This window comes from Triturus cristatus, chromosome 10 (genome assembly GCF_964204655.1).
Source record: "Triturus cristatus chromosome 10, aTriCri1.1, whole genome shotgun sequence".
NCBI classification, from domain to species: domain Eukaryota; kingdom Metazoa; phylum Chordata; class Amphibia; order Caudata; family Salamandridae; genus Triturus; species Triturus cristatus.
The window spans coordinates 1,048,232,070-1,048,240,927 of NC_140593.1; positions in this window are offsets into that span (position 1 = coordinate 1,048,232,070).

Sequence of the window (8,858 nt, forward strand, 5' to 3'; positions counted from 1 at the left end):
AGATAACTGCCGTTAGAAAGCCTGTGTGAATGTTGGTCTGATTGTGGGAGTTGGCGTGCTTTTAAGAAAGCACGCAAGATTGGGGGCTGTAAGCTTAGAAGCGTCGTGCAGTTGGACATTCTTGCATAGTAACGAATGACTGCCATTGTGGTCCCACTTTTCACCTGTGAGAAAAACTTCGGTATCCTCTTTAAGACAGCGATATGTAAATGGGAGAAACCACTGCTCGTAAATAAACACGCTACCTTATATAATCACATACAACATGACAAACAACATGTACACCTAGCAGACACAACGACAATACGTACTGTGGGAACCGTGGCTAGCCATTTACACAAACCAAACATAGCACCTCTACCACACAATGCAGAAGGCGGAGAGAGATGGGAGCAAAGTATGTGCGAAGGTGGAAAATGATTCACGATTATAAAAGTATACAATGCAAAGTGTTGAGGGGATGTGCCGGACAGACTTGAGTATGCAGAGCACAGACATGTACATGTCAACATACACTGATGGTCTATTGAGTGAAGTGGACAGTGGACGCAACCATGATAGTACAGTCAGTAGGGAAGATTACGGAAACATAGTGCGTACGTGCCCCCTCTCCCCCAAAAATCTTTAGCGTAGGGGTATGAATAAAAGGCACGTTTCTCTGGGTGTGGTTCTCTTCCGGAATGGCGAACATGTCTGTCAGGTCTGCGCAGCTTACACTGCCACGAGGCTGACGCCGTGAGCGAATAATGCTCTCAGCCTGCTGGTACCCAGAAACCGTCATGGCCGCTGCGGCGCACATATGCCCCACAGTTCACCTTTCAACACCGCCGTATGTGAAAGAGGGCCACCACATGCCGGCGGAAGCTCCTGGGCCGAGGTCTGCGAGCTGGGAAGGCTCCTGAGATAAACGCTGGCTACCGCGACACAGGCAGACAGCGCCCAGCCTGAGGCCCAGCACCGTGGAGTGCTCTGTATACTACTAACACAGTAGTCCAACAGGTACCAACAGTGGAACGGTGTCTTGATCCCACAATGGATGATGTTAGAACTGCATCGGAGAGTGGAGATGAAGGTACTCCCTTTGACCAGGTGCAGGCAACTCTAGGTCCCAACAGTGGAATAGTGTCTTGATTTCAGAATGGACGATGTCCGATATTACCCGCTGCTTGGTTTTCACAGAACTACCTCCGTTGAGGTGCATCAGACTCTGTGCTTCCATAGCTAAGTGCTGCACATGATCATTGGGCTTGGCTGACTGCAGTCGCTGGAGTACACCGCGGTACTGCAGGTCCGAACAGTCGAACGGGGTCTTGATCCCAGAATTGACGATGTTAGAACTGCATCTGAGAGTGCAGATGAAGGTACTCCCTTTGACCAGGTGCAACCAACTCTAGGTCCCAACAGTGGAACGGTGTCTTGATCCCAGAATGGACGATGTCCGATATTACCTGCTGCTTGTTGCATTTTCACAGAAGTCCCTCCGTTGACGTGCATCAGACTCTGTGCTTCCATAGCTAATTGCTGCACATGATCATTGGGCTTGGCTGACTGCAGTCGCTGGAGTACACCGCGGTACAGCAGGTCTGAACAGTGAAACGGGGTCTTGATCCCACAATGTACAATGTTAGAACTGCATCTGAGAGTGGAGCTGAAGGTACTCCCTTTGAACAGGCGCAACCAACTCTACGTCCCAACAATGAAACGGTGTCTTGATCCCAAAATGGACAATGTATGATATTACGTGCTGCTTGGTTTTCACAGTACTCCCTCCGTTGAGGTGCATCAGACTCTGTGCTTCCGTAGCTAAGTGCTGCACATGATTATTGGGGTTGGCTGACTGCAGTCGGTGGAGTACACCGCGGTACAGCAGGTCCGAACAGTGAAACGGGGTCTTGATCCCACAATGGACGATGTTAGAACTGTATCTGAGAGTGGAGATGAAGGTAGTCCCTTCGACCAGGTGCAACCAACTCTAGGTACCAACAGTGGAACGGTGTCTTGATCCCAAAATGGACGATGTCCGATATTACCTGCTGCTTGTTTTTCACAGAACTCCCTCCGTTGATGTGCATCAGACTCTGTGCTTCCGTAGCTAACTGCTGCACATGATTATTGGACTTGGTGACTGCAGTCGATGGAGTACACCGTGGTACAGCAGGTCGGAACAGTGAAACGGGGTCTTGATTCTGTGATTGAGGATGTCAGAAGTTAAAGTTTGTGATGATTTGTGTGTACCCCCTCCGATCAGGTGCAACCAACTCCGTGCTTCCGAATCCAACGGCATGTGGCTGTGAGGCGTTAATGACCACTGCCTCTGGCCTACACTGCGGTCAGCAGGGTTTACAATTCAGATCGAGTGGTGATTGTTTAATTACAGAATCCAGTAGGCAACTAATTACAACGTTTATTGAAATATACACAATAACCTTTTAGTATACTTGCTTGAAGAAGTTTTTTAAGATGACTTATAGGTCTAGTACAATGACCAAATTCTTCTTGGTAGTGGTAAAGAACACTGAATAACAGTGTACACAGTGGACAGCAGAGATCGCAATTCGAATTGTTTTGATTTATTTATTGCAGAGTTTTGTGTAATTTATGTTGTTGTATTTTGTGAAGAGGAAGTGAGAAAAAGTTTTCATGGAAGACTGTGCTCACTACTGCCTTCAATTTACATTGCAGACAGCATTGTTCACAATTTAGATCGAGTCGCTATTGTAGATGACGCAGTCCTGTAGGCAAAAGACATTGCTCCAGTGCGCTCTGTCTGCACCACTCATACACATCATCGCAGGGTCCGCACACGGTTTTTCTTGCTTCACGTATGACAAACTGGGCAGCTCAAGTCAACGCCACGTAGCTGTGGGCCCTTGCTGACCACTCTCTGGCCTACACTGCAGACAGCAGAGTTTACAATTCAGATCGAATCGCTATTGTAGATGACGCAGTCCTGTAGGCAAAAGACATTGCTCCAGTGCCCTCTGTCCGCATCACGCATACGCATCATCACAGGGTCTGCACATGGTTTTTGTTGCTTCGCGTACGGCAAACAGGACAGCTCAAGTCAACGCCACGTGGCTGTGGGCCCTTGCTGACCGCTCTCTGGCCTACACTGCAGACAATAGTGTTTACAATTCAGATCGAGTCGCTATTGCAGATGATGTAGTGTTGTAGGCAACAGACGTTGCTTCTAGTACAGCCCGCCCGCAGCACGCATCATCGCTGGCTGTGCACATGCTGAATGCTTTTGATGTGGCTATCTGAGTGCACTAGACCTGATGGACCCTTTAAGATACAATCTTTTTGTGTATTGTTTCAGATCTACTGCCTGTATCTCAGTATACCACAAGTTATGGTTCTTTTACGATAGAATCTTTTCTGTATTATTTCACATCTAGTGTCCCTACCTTACTGCAGCACAAACTATTGACCCTTTTATTATTGAATCTCTGTGTGTGATCCAATGATTACTGTTGTAGTTGATGCTAGCAGCAACCATTCCCTGAGCGCTGGTTTACACTCACCCCACATGCATTCAGCACAGACGTCACTGGATATGTGACCCTGGTAATAAAAAAGAATCGAGCGTACGTGCCTGTACCCACTTCCACTATCTATCTGTGTCCGTGTGTTCATTACCTATGCATGATACTGCCCCTGGGCCGTACCACATTACATTGTGCTGTGGACAGCATATGCAACCATGTTACCTCTGGCAGTGGGGAAAAGTTCTGTTATGTAGCTTTTAGATGCATGGCTATCACAGGTGGAAGGCTACTTTACAGAGCATGAATATTGATGAAGATGATGGTTGCATTTTGTTTGTAGTGTCAGATATGTGTATATAGCAAAACGTTTTCAAAACAGCTTTGTAAGCAGAAGAGGAGTCTCTCATCAAACGCTGTAGAGAAAATGACTAAAATGGGTGGGGTCCTCCATTTGTTACAATGGGAAATGTTATGAACCAATCAAATGCTTTTCTTTAAGGTCACAAGGCAATCGCGCACCGAGCACGCAAGTAGGCCACACCCGACGCGATTTTGAGAAAATATTTTTACCATAATATACGTTTATTACAGTTAGAAATATATAAATGTTTAAAATATTTTAGGTTATTGTTTATTCTCATATACACTTTAAACTTATTTAGATATAGTTTTGAGACGAAAATAAAAATGAGGGAATGGCGTTCCTGGTGCGACACCATACGTCAGGGCCTGGCAGCATGCACTCATCGCATACGCAACGCGCAGCAGGCATGACCCCATACGTACATGACATAAGGCACGGCTTGGTACTGCGTACCCGTCGCATACCAAAGTTGTAGCTGGTGCGACCACATACGTATATGATGTTACGCGGGATGCGGTGCCACGAACCCGTCGGATACGAAATGGGCATCCACAGTGAATGTGTGTTTCTGTAAAGTTTAAATAGTTTTCATATATATCAATGCCAAGGTGTATTGAAAAAGAGTGAATTTACAAGTCCCTGAATGGATTATTCAGTAGGTGTGTGACTGTATAGGTGAGTGATTGAACTTGTGCTACTGAATGTATGGGTTAGTGACTAAACTGTGTGAAAGTCTGTATTAGTGTCTCAGTTGGTGTATAAGCGGCTCCATGGGTTGAGGTGTAGCTACATGAGTGTCTATATGGGTTATTGATTTGTTGTCTGAGTATCTGTACGGGTGCCTGAGTGTCTGTACGGGTGGGTGCGGGGGGTGTGACTCTGTGCATACATGTCTGAGTAGGTGATTCACTGGTTGTATGGATTAAAAAGTGCATCTGGGAAGAGCTGTATGGGTGAGTTACTGTGTGTATGGGTGTGTTGGTGAGTGAATGAATGTCTCACTGGTATATGTGTGAGTAACTACATATGTTTTAAGGCAGTATATGTGAGTGTTGGAGTATATATATGACTATACGTGAGAGTAAGTTATTTGAAGAGTGGGTGTATAAAAGAGTGTCTGCTTGTATCAGTGATTATATAAGACAGTAAGTATGTGTTAGTATCTGCATACATAAGTGATGTGGTGTGTGTATAAATAACACAGTTGGTGTGTATAACTGTATACATGAGTAAATGCCTATGTGATTGATTCTTTGCATGACTGACTAGGTGTGTGAGTAACTCTATGGATGAGTGGCGCACTGTGACTGTATGTATAGGTGTATGAGTGCATATTATAGTACTGTATTGATGAGTAACTGCATGTATAAGTGAGTGCATGTGAGTGTAGACCTAGGAAATAGTAGGTGGTAGGTAGTATCTGGCATTGTTGTGTGTATGGTTTCAAAAATAGTAGTCTGTATTTTAGAGTACGTGTATCAAAGTTTATATTAGGCCATCAGTATGTGCATCAGATTATCACGGGGATGATGTCATCAGTGATGTCATCATTGATGTCATTTGAGATGTCATTAGTGATGTCACTGACCATGTCATAAGTGATGTAATATGTGACGTCATCACCAGTGCATTGCGGGCGCGCGAGTTATAGTTAGCTCAACTAACTATAACGGGCGAATTTCTCTGGTTTTATATGAGTCAAATGTCCAACTAACTATAACGTCCCTGAAACCTATGGTTTTTTCAGTGAATTTCTAAGGTTTTTTAAATGCTAATTCCTAACTATAACGTCTGTAAAACCCATGTTTTTTTCAGTGAATATATATATATAATATATATATATATATATTATCTACTGGCGGTCGCCAGTAGATAGTTATAGTTAGGACCGAGTTCCCATAGGAAATCTGAAAATTCTATTTTGAATAACTTTGGTGCCGGTTGACTTATCTTCGTGAAATTTTCAAAAATAATGTGGCGCTCCGCTCAGCTCCCACCCTGAAAGTCTCGGGGTGTTTCACACACGTTATAGTTAGGAATTAGCATTTAAAAAACCTTGCCAATTCTCTGAAAAAACCATAGGTTTCACACATGTTATAGTTAGCTGGACATTTCACTCGTAAAAAACCATTGAAATTCCCCCGTTATAGTTAGTTCAGCTAACTATAACTCGCGCGACCGCAATCCACTGCTGATGACGTCACATATTACATCACTCATGACATGGTCAGTGACATCACTCATGACATCACTGATGACATCTCAAATGACATCACTGATGACATCATCCAGTGAATATGTGTCTTTCTGAAAAATAAATATTTTTTATATATGTATATCTAAAGTTTAATGGAAGAATAAATGGGTAAATAAGTGTCAAAATGTTTTTTTTTTGTAAAATTAATTGTATAACTGACTTATTAACAGTATCTTAGTGAATACAGTGATGTAATATGTGACGTCAACAGCAGTGGATTGCGGTCGCGCGAGTTATAGTTAGCTGAACTAACTATAACGGGGGAATTTCAATGGTTTTTTACGAGTGAAATGTCCAGCTAACTATAACATGTGTGAAACCTATGGTTTTTTAAGTGTATATATATATATATATATATATATATATATATATATATATATATTACCTACTGGCGGCCGCCAGTAGGTAGTTATAGTTAGGACCTATTGTCCATAGGAAATCCGCAACATTCTATTTGGAATAACTTTGGCGCCGGTTGATGAATCTTCGCGAAATTTTCAAAAGTCGTGGCCTGCTCCGGTCCGCTCCTATCCTGAAAGTCTCAGGGTGATTCGTCAAGTGGGGGCCGAGAAAAAAGGGGGGTCCCAAAACATGTTTCCCCATGCAATTTTCCATAGGGACCGTTAGATGTAGCTACAGCCCGAACTGCTGAATGGAATTACACCAAATTTGGCAGAAAGGTAGACCTTTGTTCACACTCGTGCCTTTTGCTTAAATGGTGTAAATCCGTTCAGTAGTTGCTGAGAAAATCAAAAGTAAAATCATAGATAATCATAGATATTTCTATGGCCTCGGAGGATCCGCGCACCCTGCCGAGCACGAGCTGTATGCTAATTGGCTGTCAACACTCCAAACCAGGAAGTGTTGGCAGCCATCTTGTGCCTCGGTAGAACCGAGGCACAAGAAACCTAAGAAAAAACGCGCAGAACGCAAAAAGGGGGCAGGGTAGAAAACACCCTGACCCCCTAGGCCTGCTCAGGGCAAAATCCGCACTGTGAGCGCAGATCCTGCCGATAAAAAAACAAGTGAAGTGCGGGCTCCCGTGCTTTGTTGCTAATTTGCCCCCGGGGGGCCAAATCCCAGGGGCTATGTATATATCGGGTTGGGGGGGCTCACGGCCCCCCCGCAGCCATGGGGACCACCACCCCCCAGGGCTTGTGTATTTAAAAAAACTAATAATAATAAATACCCTGTGTGGAGGGGCTCAAGCCCCCCACACGCCCCGGGGACCACCACCTCCCCGGTGCTCTAAATATGTAAATTGAGGGGTCTGTGATGGACCCCCCAGCCCCGGGGACCGCCACCCCTGGGACACTGTAGTTTGCTTCCGCCCTGCCATAGCAAACTTGGTTTGGATTTTGAAAGAGAGAGCAGGGAAACCTGCTCTCTCTTTCAAAATTCAAACCAAATTGCTTTTCCACACGGGGAGCTGCATGTTAGCAGCTCCCCATGTGGAAAAGCAATGCTGGCTCCCGCAGGAGGCAGGGAGCCGGCTGGGCCGTGGGGGGATTGGGAACCACCCCCACGGCCCCCAACGGAGAGGGCCAGCCCCGAGGAATGGGGTCCCCGGGGCCTTTAGTGGCCAGAGGAAGGGGGCAACGCAGCCCCCCTCTAAAAAAAATGTTTTGTTTAAAAAAGGCAATGCCCCGGGGGATGGGGTCTCCGGGGCTGATTAAGGCCTCGGGAGGGATGCCGCGCGACCCCCTTCCCAAAATGTAAATTAAAAAAAAAAAAAATTAGGGTGCAGGCCCTGGGGTATGGGGTTATTAGGGCCAAAAAATTAGAAAAAGAAGGGGGGCTATGCAGCCCCCCTTTAAAAAAAAAAGAAATACCGGCATTGGGCCGGAGGCCATGCCCCCTCCTTTCAGCAGTCTGTAAACGCGCCCCCTGGCACGTTTGCGGATGGGGAACAAATTCCCCTTGAATACTGGGGGTCCCTGGGGGCCAAATAACCCAACAGGAACCTCCAGTATGCGCCAGGGGGTTGCGTGGCAGAGAGGTGTTCGGAGGCCACGCCCCTTTTTACACCTCTCTGCAACGCAGCTCTGTGGCACTTAATGGAGGTAGCTGGTGGGGTAGTTGCACCACAGGGACCCTCAGGATTCAAGGGGGGTAATACCCCCACTTAAAACGCGCCACGGGGTGCGTTTGCACAGTGGTGAAGGGAGGGGGCAGGGCCTGAGGTGATATTTGTGCAAACACGCCCTGTGACGCGTTTTAAGTTCAGGAATTAATTCCTCTTCAATCCGAAGGGTCCCTGGGGGCCAACTAGCCCATCAGGTACCTCCAGTAAGTGCCACAGAGCTGAGTTGCAGAGTGTTCTAAAAAGGGGCGTGGCCTCTGAACACCTCTCTGAAAGGCAGCTCTCTGGCGCATACTGGAGGTACCTGGTGGGCTAGTTGGCCCCCAGGGACCCTCAGGATTGAGGAGGAATTAATTCCCCAACTTAAACTGCGCCACAGGGTGTGTTTGCAGACATGTCACTTCAGGCCACGCCTTCTTCCTTCACCACTGTGCAAACGCGCCCCGTGGCACGTTTTAAGTTGGGGAATTAACTCTCTTTTAATACTGAGGGTCCCTAAGGGCCAACTAGCCCAACAGGTATCTCCAGTGTGCGCCAGGGAGCTGCGTTGCAGACAGGTGTTCAGAGGCCACGCCCCTTTTTACACCTCTCTGGAACGCAGCTCTGTGGCGCTTACTGGAGGTACCTAGTGGGGTAGTTTGACCCTAGGGACCCTTAGGATTCAAG